General features: G+C 38.5%; 1 pseudogene; it reads left to right on the top strand.

Moving 5' to 3' along the window:
• Positions 1 to 13,819: 13,819 nt before the first annotated feature.
• On the top strand, positions 13,820 to 14,502 carry LOC130033638 (BTB/POZ domain-containing protein KCTD20-like; annotated as a pseudogene).
• The last annotated feature ends 486 nt before the right edge of the window (positions 14,503 to 14,988 follow it).

Below are 14,988 nucleotides of genomic sequence, written 5' to 3'. Positions count from 1 at the left end.
CTATTCCTGGAATTGTCATATAGTACCATGCACTCTGAAGGGTCTGAGCGTTTATCTAATTTTCAACTTAATTTAGCAACAAATTTTTTTTTGGTGTTGCTATTTTTGTTTCATGACCAGTGGAGCTCAGGACTGACTCCTGGCTCCATGCTAAAGGATCAATCTTAGAGGGAATCAAGGGCACAAACGGAACTCCCCAGGTTGAAAGGCAAACACCTTACGCACTGTAGTATCACTCTGGTAGAAGTCAGAGATAAGATGGTTTATTACTTACTGTAGTAATGTTAAGTCTTAGTCTAAGTCTATTTAAGTACTCTGAATCCCACCAATAGAGAACCACAAGAGAATACCTGATGACAGAGTTGTTTGCATTTCTCTGAGTAGCAATTTCAGAAAGGAAGATAAGTATGTCTGTTCTTTGCTCTAGATGGACACAATTCTCTTTCTCTCTCTAATTCTCTCTCTTTCTCTCTGCCCCACTTTCTGTCTTTCACTCTCTCCATGGCTCTCACAACAATTAGAGTGAGAAGATAGCCTTATAGAATCTATATGTAACTATAAATGGAGACTCTATCCTTAGCTTCAAATATTTTTATCCATACATATGTCCTAGAAAATGTAAAATGTAATTTAGAAAACAAATGGTTAGTACTTTTCTAACAGGAAAAAATGGAACGGATAGATAAATCATGGCCTCCCATCAATATATACTCTTTGCTTTCACAGAGTCTTGATTATGGTAAAAATTTCAAAGGATATATATATATACCATTTTGTTGGTCATTTTTACATAACAGAGAAGTGTGACAAAACTGCTTAATTCATCTGCACACAGTTACTTTAGTCTACAATCATTAGTGTACACAACAGGAGAATGAGATCAACTTGTAGAACACACCTTAACTGTGTCTGCCTAGAACCCCTGCAGCAACCAGTTCCAAACTGGTGCACTAACCAGGGTGTGCTAGGCTGCCATTGAGAGAAAAATATTAAGTGTTATTTTCAAATATAGGGTGGAGTTGGAGTTCTTCCTTGTACAGCTACCTGACCACTTGGACTCAAGGGCTTATGGGGAAGCTCTGAATCTGACCTTGATAAGGGTGAGCTGGCACCAAGGGACTCTGAACTCACAGATGATTAGTATAGCTTGATGGCCTTGCAATACTGGCAACTTGGGCTTGAAACAGGTAAAGCCAACACCTGTGGTATCTGTAAAACTTACTGCTCCACATCTGCATTAGATCATAGAGACCCTGTGACACTCTGTCCCACTTAGCCCATGTAGCCATAGATTTGCTGCTCCTCTTCCCATCACATGCTTTGCATCAAATCCATTCCTTTTACCCTATATTACCATTTATTTCCCTAATAAACATTGTAGTATGATCAGCAATCTTTGGAACTGGTGGGTTGTGTACCCCAGCTCATTCCTACGTAGGTGTCTCTGAGCTATCAGCCTTTGAGCAAGATTTTCTTCCCATTACCAGGTCTTCCTGTAGTTGCTCCTAGATTTTCAAAATAGTTCTATATCACTCTCTATCACTTATCTTAGTAATTTAACGAGGAGCAATAGCACAGCGGTAGGGCGTTTGCCTTGCACGCAGCCAACGTGGCCAACCCGAGTTCGATTCCTCTGCCCCTCTCAGAGAGCCCGGCAAGCTACCGAGAGTATCTCGCCTGCACGGCAGAGCCTGGCAAGCTCCCCGTGACGTATTCGATATGCCAAACACCGTAACAACAAAGTCTCCAATGGAGACGTTACTGGGCCCGCTCGAGCAAATCGATGATCTGCGGGAGGGCCTTTACTTTACTCGAGCTCGAGCTAAAATGATATAATCTCCTTTGGAAATAATCACATTCCATAATCAACTTTCCTTTGTTGAGTAGAGTTTACAATCAAAGGCATTCACATATTTATGAATAAGCTGCACTGTAGCACTGCACTGTCCTCCTGTTGTTCATTGATTTGCTCAAGCGGGCCCAGTAACGTCTCCGTTGTGAGACTTGTTGTTACTGTGTTTGGCATATCGGATACATCATGGGTAGCTTGCCAGGCTTTGCCGTGTGAACAAGATACTCTTGGTAGCTTGCTGGGCCCTCCGAGAGGGTGGAGGAATCGAACCTGGCTCTGCCAGGCCGGCAGCACGCAAGACAAACGCCCTACTGCTGTGCAATTGCTCCAGCCCATAGATAAGTTAGACTTTATAAACTTGAAAATATAATACCTTCATTTTAAACAACATTATGATTATTTAACCCAAAGTAGTAGTTTATACTAGTCTAGGGCCACTGTAATTTGGCAAAGTATCATGTAAAGTTAGAGAGGTTATGTTACCATAGTTGTGACTACTGAACAAAATAATCATATTTATTTTCTTGAGTTAGACCCAGATTCAGGAGCTCCAATTCAAATTTAACCAGAGCCAGATCATCAGGGAATCAGATTCAGATATTTCTATTTCTCTTTATTATTTATTATTTATTTATTTATTTATTTATTTATTTTTTGCTTTTTGGGTCACACCCAGCGATGCACAGAAGTTACTCCTGGTTCATGAACTCAGGAATTACTCCTGACCGTGCTCGGGGGACCATATGGAATGCTGGGAATCAAACCCGGGTCGGCTGCGTGCAAGGCAAATGCCCTACCCTCTGTGCTATCACTCCAGCCCCTCTACTTCTCTTTAAATCAAAGTTTCTACAAATTTAATGTTGGCAATTCAGATAAATAAGTTGCAAATAAAGTTTTTATTCCAACACATTGCTAACGAGCTATTTTATTTTTATTTAAAAATTTCATTGATATTCTGCAATTTATAATGCTATTAATAATGGTTTCTTATGCACAGAATTCTAACACCACACAACTTACCCATATATACTCTTCTTCTCCCAAGGAGCCCAAGTACTCTCCGTGAAAGAATTCATAGCAGAAGTGTATGATTAAATACGTATCAGAATATAGTATTTTAAACAGGAAAAATATGAACAGAATTATGTGTAATAGATAAATCTATTTGGATATGTAGAAAAATATATTTATGGATTAATATTAAATATTCAGCATTACTATCAAAATAACTGATCACAATGATATTCAATGATATTAGCTAGTGAAATTCTTATATTACTCATCACTGAGTTTTGATTATAAAAGTATCTATTAAATTCCATATATTAAGATCTCCTTTTAAATAATACTATATACAGATCTGTTTGTACATACTCTTTGGTTTAAATCTACTTACACACACTTCAATAAAACTAGATATACTCACGTTGAATGAAAAAATAAGTACTTATTTTCTAACTTCACTTTGTGTGCTTGGAAAATATAGTTTTGCTTTTGTGTATCTTAGCCATATAAAAATAAGCATGATGATTTAGGAATAATTTTGTAGATTATTTTAATTGTGAAACTATTTTTTTCTTGTTATTCATGTATGGAAGTCATTCATTCCTGTATTGGTGAGCCTATAAGCCAATAATTTATGTGCTCGTCATTTGTTACCAATGCATCATGTACTCTACTAGAAACCTAAAGGAACCTTAGGATATAAAACTTTATGGTCAGACAAAAGCAATGAAAATGTGGAGATCAATATATAAGAAATAAAAAGTTAATTATAAAATAATGTTAACTGGAGAGGATAGACAATGCTTCAGAGAGTTCACATTGAAAGAAAAGTAAAGTTTACAAAATATAGAAAAGTAGAATTTGCATTAATTACCAGATAAGAACATCTGCTTTGTAGCTCTAATTGTTTATAATAAAAAATGTTGTATTCTTTGAGAAGAATATCTAAATTGCAGAAAACATATAATTCCCTAGCTTTATACCACTGTGTCATTGACAAAATTTTAAGGTTGATCTAAATATAAATTGATGAGACATTGGAACAAATGAACAAATTATCACATACATATTTACTGTACAATTGATTATGAGATTCATCAGCAATTGATACCTATTAAATGTTTGTTTCTCCTTCCTTTAAATAGTTTTGCTCAAGTAAATTACTTGTTATTTCTCAGTTCCTAGGATATACAGCCTCCATTAAGTAGAGATTTTTGATTAATCCCTACCAATGGAGTATGGGGGTATTTAATTTTTTACTTTTAATTTCAGACCTTCTTTAAAAGTTATTGAACCCTAGAATAGCCAAGATAAGTACCAGGAGGATTACTCTATGACTCTGACTGAGGACAGCTGCACACACTAGGGGAAAAGGCAGCTCAGATAGAGAAGGGAGAATCAAATAAAGGGTGTTGGGAGGTTCCTCTCAGGATGGGAATTGAATGATGAGAGTAGACTATAGACCGAACAAGATTGCCACTCAATGTCTCTTTTGCAAACCACAGCACTCAAAAGGAGAAAGATAACAAAAGGGAATGCCCTGCCATAGAGGTAGGGTGGGATGGGGGAATGGGGGGAGGGAGGGATACTGGGACTGGTGGTGGTGGAGAATGGGCACTGGTGGAGGGATGGGTATTTGATCATTGTATAAACTGAAACCCAAGCACAAAAAATTTGTAAGTCTACAACTGTACCTCATGGTGTTTCACTAATAAAAATTTAAGAAAAAAAAGTTATTGAATATGCTGTATTTGTATTTTAATTAGTTCCTATTACCTGAACAAAGGGCTTCAAGGTTGTAGAAAAAGTCCACAACGCAAAATGGAAGGATTAATCCCCTAAATATTATGACAAAGAACCATATGAAAACACTACTGAATTAGAACACTAAGATTTCATTCATCATATTAACAGTTGGATACTATACCAGCATATTTATTGCAACAAACCAGTCAAACAAATTATACTCCTATTACATTGAGCCACATTTTTGTTATTCTTTAGAGAGCGACAGAACTAAGATGCTTGGACTTGACAGCTTAATTTTACATTTGGCTTAATTTGACACAATATACAATATTCCTTTAATATTAAATTTTCTGAAAGTCAAGTATTTCAAAGTAATAGAGTAACTTTTTTTTGGAACTAACATTATGAAGGTTTATAAAAGAAAGCTTAAGAAAGTCACAAATTAGTCAGAGGATCTGAATAAAGGTGGGTTGAAAACAGTAAGGGTAGACAATGGAAGGGGATTTGGTAAAAAGTTTATTTCGAACTCTACAGCAAGGTGATTTAGAATGCATTTCCTTTTTTTTATAACCTCATTTCAGCAGTGTCCAATGTCTTTTAGGAGACAATTTAGATGCTTCAGTAGATTTTATTGCTTCATTCTAAATTTGCCAAGTTTTCCTTTGTGTATAGCATCAACTAGAATAAATGGCAAGAGAATTGCCTCCAGTTGTGATTGTTCTGTTTCTGGTTGACACCACAGCCCTCGGTGATTTCCCAAGAATGATACCAACATTCAGAATTAAGATTACTGTATTTTAACATTATTTGGCTTTTGTATCATACCCAGAGCTCATCATTTCAGGAAGCTTATCCTTTGTCATAGCATTCTTATGTCTTAAACAGTACATTATTTATATCTCTATCAAATGTTTATTTTAAAAGGTGACTCTCTCTTTCTCTTCCTACCCCCCTCTCTCACACACACATATACACGCACTTTCTCCTGTCTTTTTTCATTTTTCATGTGATTAGTGAACCTTTTAAGTATTTTAAAAGGCATACATATATTTTGCTCAGTCTAACATATTAAATGTAGACTTATAAATTTTAAATATACAAACTATTTCCTCAGTTTGTAAATGGAATACATGTGCTTTATACTACATATGCATTCTCCGTATAATCTAATAATTAAATAGATTCTAAACTAAGATCTAGGTATGAAAAGCAGCAAAAATGTATATGATGACCCCTTATTAAGAGAAACAGTTTAGGATTTCCTCCACTAAATTAATCCTAGTGGCCTAAGTAAAACTATTGAAAGCATTGTATCTTGCTACAAAAATTTTTTTTTGAAAATAAGTTTTATTTGAAAGTTTTGAGGAAGGGCAAGGGCGAGAGAGAAAGAGAGAGAGAGAGAAAGAGAGAGAGAGAGAGAGAGAGAGAGAGAGAGGAGGGAAGAGGACAGGGGAGGGGAGGGGAGAGGAGAGGAGAGAACATGGGCTCCTCCAGAGTGGAGATACATCCCAGTATTAGATATGCAAATATGAAAGGACATGTCTCAAGAGGAGAAACGTGGTGACACAGGAGCTTGAACACCACATGCACTCAGCAACAACACATGGGCACAGGCAGCCAGGCAACACATGCAGTGTTGGCTATTAACCCCAAGTGTTTTAGGCTTCAACTTGCCTCTTTTCCTCTCCCTAGAGAAACTTACAGTGCTCTTATGAGTACTCACAGGTGTCTGAGTTTATCTTTAACCTTTCCTTTGTGCTTTACTTCTCATTCTGTTAGCAATTATATAGCCCACGTCAGGCTTGGTCACTTATAGGTTCAGTCAAACTTTCTGGTGACTTTGGACTTCAAATCTGTAGTGAATTATTTGCTTTACTCTTCCCTAATGCTTTACTATAGAACGATGTTTTTTACTTAAACACAGAAAAACTGTTATTGCTATGCTTCTAATATTTGGGAGTTAATTGACTCTGAAATATATTTACTCCTGGGCATCCATCATAATTACTAGACTCAGACTTTTGTTGCCATAGTTTCTAACTCCCCTAAAAGCTGAGTCCCACCAAGGGATATCTGGATGGACTTGTGGCAAACAGTTAAGCATCCCCGGCTTTGCTATGAAACAGTCTAGAAATCATAAGGCACAGTTGTTGTACATACTGTAATGACCTAAAAGAGAGGATTCCATGGGATAGGAAAAGCTAAACTGACTTGAGGACTTAGTCTGGGATTTACAGTAAAAGTTCAGTGGACTTTGAACCTTTTCCCTCAAGTCCAGAAAAGTAAATTTTGGAATCTATATTTCTTATTGTGTTTAAGAAATAGCTGCAATATTAATAATAAGAAAACTTAATATGATTATTGAATATGTACTAGCAGTGAGGGAAAAAAAGCAATATAGATGGAATGTCAGTCCTGGACAAATTTCTCAGAAAACCTCTAGACAAAATGCTTCCTTGAGTTAAATCCCCCACACGCAAAGAATTACCTCTGTCAAAACGCTTTATCTCTATAAATGATCAATCACACCTGTGTGCAGTTTTGTACCTCAAGTCCCCTCAGAATTTCTATAACAATGCTGTTTGGTTCTGAATAAACTGCCATTGACTGTTAGTCCGTTGTCCCCTCTCTTCCTTACCTCTGCCAAGGAGGCAGCTCTTAACCACTGAATGCATCATACCTAGGGACCCTGTGACACACTTTCCTCACAGGGCAGCAGAAGTGTGGGCTTCCTTTGTTAAAGTTGGCTTTTATAGATTTTTTTCTTTTGCATACTGTTGGGACCACAGCAGAAATGTGTTAGAGCCTGTCACTCTTAGATGCACCAATAATTATTATGAGTAGTTTAGATAGAGAAGATACTTAGCCTTTCAATGAGAGAAGCATTTCTAGTTTTTATTAAAAGTAAGTTTTAGGTCAACAATTGCTTCAGAGGAATAGGCAAACTTGTTCTTTGTCAAAAGTTCGTTAATACTTGGTGTAGATAGAACTAAGTATATCCTGAAAAGATGAACCCAACTAGAAATTCCATTATGTTTCACAGCAGTGGGATTGTTCAAGATAACTTGGTAAAGTCCTTTCCACTTAGGTAACAGTTGAACTGAAGGGGATCCAGCCTTCCCTGTTTTTAATAAAAATGAACTACCAGGATGCATTTTATTTGGAGGTATTTCTTTATTTGGGTGAGACAGAATAACATTTCTATATTCCTGAAATCCGGGCTTTACTTGCCCTAGATTCACAATATGGTTAGCTCAAAAATTTTTGAGTCCAGTAAGAAATGCATGATTAAAAAAGGGCCTGACACATAGCAACACAAACCTATTTTCCAGGGGTCTGTACTATCCCCAATAGTTTTAGGATTTCTTTCCCATGCTTTACTGAACTATTTTCAGCTGTTTTACAGTCTTCTTTCTGCATGTGCATGGAAAAAAAAACAAGAAAATATTTTTCAAATCAGTATAGATGTTTACTTTGAACTCCTTAGCCTATTACTAGCCTCAAAAAAGAGCATGTCTGCCTTTTCAGCTGAAGTTCTCCCTGATACATCTCTGGTTTCCACCCTCCTGGTCAGACTAGTGATAACATGTGCAGCTCTGAGTCCCTTTATGAACTAGACTGCTACAGTCAGTAAACCCTGTTTTATGTGTATTACCCAAGGGGTACCTTTTAAATCAAGCCAATTGGGAGACATTTATTAAATCACCTCTATAGAACTAGAATCTGATTTCTATGAAATGGCAAGTTACAAAAATATAGTTTTCAATACACCTTCACCTTAAATTTGACAGATGGCTTAATAAACCTGACTTGATATTTTGTATAAATATAAAAAGATTACAGAACTCTTCATTTGGGTACCCCATTATTTACTGAGAGGTCCTGAAAACTGATTAAGGACAGAGCAGGTGTATTACATGGAGCAATAGCACAGCGGGTAGGGTGTTTGCCTTGCACACAGCCAACATGGCTGACCCGAGTTCGATTCCTCAGCCCCTCTCGGAAAGCCCGGCAAGCTACCAAGAATATCTTGACTGCACGGCAAAGCCTGGTAAACTACCTGTGACGTATTTGATATGCCCAACATAGTAGCAAGTCTCACACTGTTACTGGGCCCACTAAAACAAATCGATGAACATTGTGGTGACAGTGACAATAGTTTTTACCTGTCACAGCATGGTTACCCAGGTTGGCCAGTGTGAAGATAGGAAAGTCAGGTCAACACAGTGAGCTGGAGGTGGCCTTGGGACGCTCATTTTTTGTAGGAGTGTCCTAGAAGGAAGGAGTAAATCCCAGGGTAGGGAGAGATCTTGCTTTTTTTCCCATAAGTTGATTTATTTTATATATTTTTCTATATTTAGTACATTTGTATTTTTTTAATTAAATCATCGTGAGCTACAGTTACAAAACTTTCATGATTGGATTTTAGTCATACAATGATTGAACACCTGTCCCTCTACCAGAGTACATTTTTCAACCACCAATATCCTCAGTATCCCTCCCCCTTGCCCACCCTCACCATGCTACCCCTCCCCCTGCCTCTATGGCACATAATCTCCCTCTTACTCTCTTGTTACTTATGGGTATTATGGTTTGCAATACAGATAGTGAGAGGCCATCATGTTTGGTCCTTTATCTACTTTCAGAACACATCTCCCATCCTCGGATCACTAAGTCAATGATGGTTGGAAGGATTGCTTGGAAGATATCCTGCTTTCCAGGGCTTTCCTGATGCTGAAAATAGGTCTCAGGCTGTGGTCAGTCATTGTAGATCTGCAATTCCTTGTTTTCCAAAGAAGAGATCATTTCCAAGTCTTCCTTGAGAAAGTCTGCTTCCAAGGATTTCCCTGAGGTTAGTAAAGTTACATGTAACAATATCTATTATTACTGGCTCTGCTCCTGTCATTTCTTTTCATTCACTCTGTCCTGAAGCATTTCTTCATTCCATTTCAGAAACTGTTTCACTTTAACAAAATTTCTTTCTTTTCCTCCAGTGATTTTCTTTTCCTCCAGTGATGTTTTCACCCATTATTTTTCTTACTTAAAATATGTAACCAGGGCTGGAGTGAATGTACAGTGGGTAGGGTGTTTGCCTTGCACATGGCCAACCCGGGTTCGATTCTCAGCATCCCATATGGTCCCTTGAACACTGCCAGGAGTGATTCCTGAGTGCATGAGCCAGGAGTGACCCCTGAACATTGCAGGGTGTGATCCAAAAAGCAAATATATATGTATATATATACATATATATGCAATTATAAGTCATATAATCACATCAACAGATTTAACTTCCTTATCTTTTTGAACTTAGTAAAACTGGATCTCCCAAGAGATTTGAAAACAAGCTGCGAATCATTCTCTCACTTAGCATGATAAAATTGTACTCTGCAGCTCTCTTTAAAATTTTGTTGCAGATCTATCTGAATAAGAGCATTAAATCAACATTATAGTAGTCCAGAAAGCTTTATGATATTCACAATTAAAGGTTTTACAATACATACTATACTTGGCAAGAAAGTTTATTCCACGTTATGAATTAACCAGATCACTCTTGTCTTTAGAGTTTTATCCTTAGAAATTTGATTTCTACAAATTAATAGGTTTAAACATATACAGAAAGGATGATACTTGTGGATAAAGTTCTCTAAAGGTCAAGAGTATGGGGACAAAGATGACATGAAATTCCATTATCTCAATAATTGCATGCATTTTAATGTATTATGCTAATTAACAATATAGTCTAAAAACTAATTACAGTAATTTCCCACATTTTTACCCAATTCTCCATTATTAGAAACCAGTCAAGTTAAAGAAGGTCTTTGTGTCAAAGGTTAAGTTTTAAAATGACCCTCTTTTATTCTCTTCAGTCTGTTATCAGTAGCTGACTCATTGACAAATAGACAATAAGTTCCCTGGGTAAAGAATTCCTCAGGAGCAGAGAGGTGAGAAATATAGCTTTAACTGCAGTTTTTAAGGATATTTGTGCCTCTGAAACTGCCAATATTGTTTTCAAACACCCTACAAAATTAGTATTTAGAAACTGAGGCGTACATTTCCATACCTGTAAACAGCAACAAACTATGAAGAGGAGAAGCTAAAACCTGACTTTGGCAATTTCTTTCACAGAGTCTTTTGTAATTTCTGCAGAGGGATTTTTTAACCCCTTTTGACTTATATCTCCTGTGGAACTTTCCATTATCTGCTGTTTCCATTAACTCCTGAAGTAAGGAACCTTGCAGCGCTTAAAGTTTGCAGGAGGGTACACCACCCCACACCCTGGCAAATGTCCCGAAAAGTTGTCAGAGAGTCATTGGATTGGATGCCTCTGTTAATGTTCTCTGCATTGCACCTGAGGCATCCCTAAGGTCCAACATGGCCTCAGACACGACCACAGTTGCATGCCCAGAGCCTAACGTAGAGTGCAGTAGCTTTGGAAGAATTTTCTTCTGGATTTGGAGAGAAAAAGTTTTGGCTTTGCTACACCTTTATTTTCAGCTCTTTTGGCCTGCTTTTAGTTTGCTTAGCCCTGAGTCTGCTTGCTGGCCTTATTAACATCTCAATTCCCTCCTGGCCATCATTAAACAATTCTCTTTGTTGCCCTGGGTGCAGAGTTAAGGGAAGTTTCTTGCCTGCAGGTTGTTTTTATTGCAGGTACTCCCAGAATCTTAAAGGTCTTAAGCACTAGTGGGTTTCCCTTGTCTCCTTCTCACGTGGTTAGTGGTACAGGAGACCTACAAATGAGGGGTGTTCCTTACTGAGATGTCACATTCACAGAGAGGTTAATCACAGAGGATCCTCCCACAAGAGATTTTTTTTTCCCAAAGGGCATATCTCTGCAGGAGATTTTCAGTTACCTCCTTCCTAGTTATTCACTGTATCATGGTCTCATCTGTGTCATCACTGAATGATGCATGTGGGGTCCTCAGGTGACATGTGAAACAGGAAGAAGAGAGGCAGTAGTATTGAGAAGCGAACCTGCCATTTTCTCTCTATCCAGCCCTGCCATCAGGAGATATCTGGGGAAATCTAGGACTGGTAGGAATCTGCTGAGGGCCTCACTCCTTGCAGTAAAGAATAGTCAATTCTAGACCTTACTCAGGACTTTCAGGTTTTCATCTTTCCCTAAAAGGGAGGAAAAATCAGGAGAGTAGCAGTAAAGTTAAAACAGATTTTATGTGGAAGTTTTGAGGAAGGTGAGAGACAGAGACATAGACCAAAAAAGACAAATGTGCTCAAGGGAGAATCTGCGCTTCTCCATAGTTGAGATAGAGTCCCAGGACACAGCATTAGATTTGAAGGTACACATCTCAAGAGGGGAGATGTTGGAGACAGAGGTGCTCAGGCACCATTTGCACTCATCAGCAACAAATAGCCAAGAGCAGCACATGGGCCTGGAGTCTAAGAGCCACTATACAAAATCTTAATTTACAAAGTCATGCAAGACATTATGAGCAATTAATTAATTTATGTGTCTGTAGTCTATTCCTTTCAAGGAAAGATTTGGTAAAATCTTTTTAAAGACCTATTGAAATATAACTAAGTTAAAATAAATAAGGTAAAGGAAATAAAAATAAAGGGAAAGGAACAAACAAGTACTTTATGACATCTGTAAAGTTGTTACATTACAATATTACATGTGGTCTACCAAAGTATAGTGGGATTATTCCTTCTCTTCATCCACATTATTACAGGTATAGTAAGAGCTCTTCTCAAGTTTCATCTATGCATCTAAGAAAGCATTTGCACATCACTTCAAATTACTTTCAACTGTAAATAACTTCAAGTCTCCATTTTCTCAGATGGAAAAAAAGGTTAAAATCAGACCATTCTCAGCATTTTAGAAATGAATTAATGTTAAACATAAATCAAGTATTTTCTTTTGTTTCCTGACTTATATTCATATCCCTACATTTTTATCTCACTCCCTTTATATAACAATGAAAAATATGCTAGACCTTTGCAGAATATTAAATATTACTACAGATAAGATCATCATTTTTAACAAACTTTTTGAATATTTTATCTATTTAATAAAATAGATTGCCAGACCTTGCCCGGGCAGGCCATATACTCTTTGGTAACTTGCCGGGCTCTCTGAGAGGCATATCTATCTATCTATCTATCTATCTATCTATCTATCTATCTATCTATCATCTATCTATCTATCTATTTCTCTGTATGATTTTGTTGCTGTCTGAACCCCATCAAATATGGAGTGGCAATTGTGGAAAGTGGGTAGGAAGTGTCTTATGATGTGTCATGTGGCTGAAAAGTGGCTGTGCAGTTCAGAAAGCGTCCTGGAGTGTGGTGGCAGTTGGGTAGCGGAGGTTGGCTGCTGGGGCTGGGTCCCTTGGGGCATGGAGTGTTCTCACCCGAGTGAAAACAGCCTGGCCCAGTCTGCGTGGATTCTGCTTCTCCCTCTGACTCCTTGGTAGTCTGCCAGTGGGAAACCCTCGACTCCGATCCTTTGCTGTCTCCTGTCTGGAACCCAGCAAGTCCTCATCATGCATGAATGCATCTCTATCCACGTTGGCCAGGCTGGTGTCCAGATTGGCAATGTGTGCTGGGAGCTCTACTGCCTGGAACATGACATCCAGCCCAATGGCCAGATACCCAGTGACAAGACCATTGGGGGAGGAGATGACTTCTTCAACACCTTCTTCAGTGAAACGGGTGCTGGCAAGCATGTGCCCAGGACAGTGTTTGTAGACTTGGTATCCACAGTCATTGATGAAATTTGCACTGGCACCTACCGCCAGTTCTTCCATCCTAAGCAGCTCATCACATTAAAAAAAATCCCAAAACCCACTGGCTACAGAAAATGACCCTAGCCTTATATCTAAACTCCTGCCATCAGCCTTGCAAAAGTTACAGTGGTAATCAGAATTTTAGGTGGCGGTGACTCAGTTTAATCTCCTAAATGCTTTTCTGAGTAAGGAATAGTGTAGGCAAATGCAAAGAACACTCTTCAAAGCCAGGAGAACAGTTCATCTAACTTTCTCTTTGGAAGACTGACTGGGGCAGTCATAAAATGGAATCAACTACCATGCCCTTTATCTCTTGGGAATGGAATTTAAGAAAATAGTTTTCCTTAGGGAACATCATGTTATCATTTGTGATGAATGAAAGTTTGGAAGGCTAACTTTCACATTGGGAGATATTCTCAAGACATACACTTCCAGTTCTAGACTCTAAGCTCTACTGTTACCAGCCATGGAAACACCAAGAGAAGGCTCTATCTCCAACCTCAGAGATGCATGTGATTACCTCTGACTTCAACACTATCTGGTGTTAAGATCTGAGTGCTCTGCTGCATGAACTTGACAAACAATGGTGCTCACAAGCAGTCTGATCACTACCTCGAGGAGCTCATCCTGCCCATCATGGTGTGTTGTGCCAAGAAAGGGGAGTGAGAGTGCCACATCATTGTGCTAACAGATGAGGATTCTGTGGACTGGGATGAAGACCACCCCCCACCTATGGGCAAAGAATATTCCCAAATTCCTTATAGCTCAAAGCTCTACAGATTCTTCAAGTACATTGAAAATGGAGATGTCGCTAAAACAGTGTTAAAGGAACGGGGCCTAAAGAACATTCCCATTGGAATTGAAGGTTACCCTACCTGTAAAGAAAAATTAAGAAGCGATCTGGTGGCCGATCTAAAGTAATCTATAACTATGTGCAGCTCCCCTTTATCCAGATGTCATGGGAAAAGAAGAAGGAAAGAGTCATCATGTGGATTTCCAGTGTGGTCAGAATAAATCACTCACTAATCTGGTGGCTGCTGGAGAGGATGTCTTGGAAGACCAGGGGATATTAGTGCACCACCCACCACAGGTGAATGAACTGGACCGAGTGAATGCCCACTTTCTCAGATGACTTCTAATGACTTTTAGGTTTAGGACCAACTGTGGGTCCACCCTTCTTTGTAGGTTTTCTCTGTTTGGGTTACTCAGAGTTAACCCTCACCCTGGTTAGTCTCCCCCATCCTTTCCCTTTATCCCATAATTAATGTGTGTCCTTTCCAGAAAGTCTGTGCCTCTGGTGCAGGGGTGGAAAAGCACTCACTGGTAACTGAACTATCAGCTTTGCACCAACTTGAAATTGGGGGTTGGTGTTGTTTAGAGTCTACAAAACTGCAGGAGCAGGAAAGGAAGTCAAGACTCCCGTTGCCTCATATTCAGCAGAGCTCTCCTCACTCTTGAAACTCTATCCTTGGATTTTGTTGTGTTCTGTTTTACACCAGGCAAAGGGACCAAACATAAGGAGACAATCTCTAGCTCTACAAGCAGGATGTTCATTAAGTATTAAAGAAAATGCCTCTGTGTTGAGATGGCGTCTGGAAAGAAGCAGGCCTCATTCAATGTGTCCAAGAGGAAATT

The sequence above is a fragment of the Sorex fumeus genome, unplaced genomic scaffold (assembly GCF_029834395.1).
Source record: "Sorex fumeus unplaced genomic scaffold, SorFum_2.1 ptg000054l, whole genome shotgun sequence".
NCBI classification, from domain to species: domain Eukaryota; kingdom Metazoa; phylum Chordata; class Mammalia; order Eulipotyphla; family Soricidae; genus Sorex; species Sorex fumeus.
The sequence above is the reverse complement of the archived record's forward strand: the minus strand, read 5'-3'. Positions and strand labels throughout refer to the sequence as shown.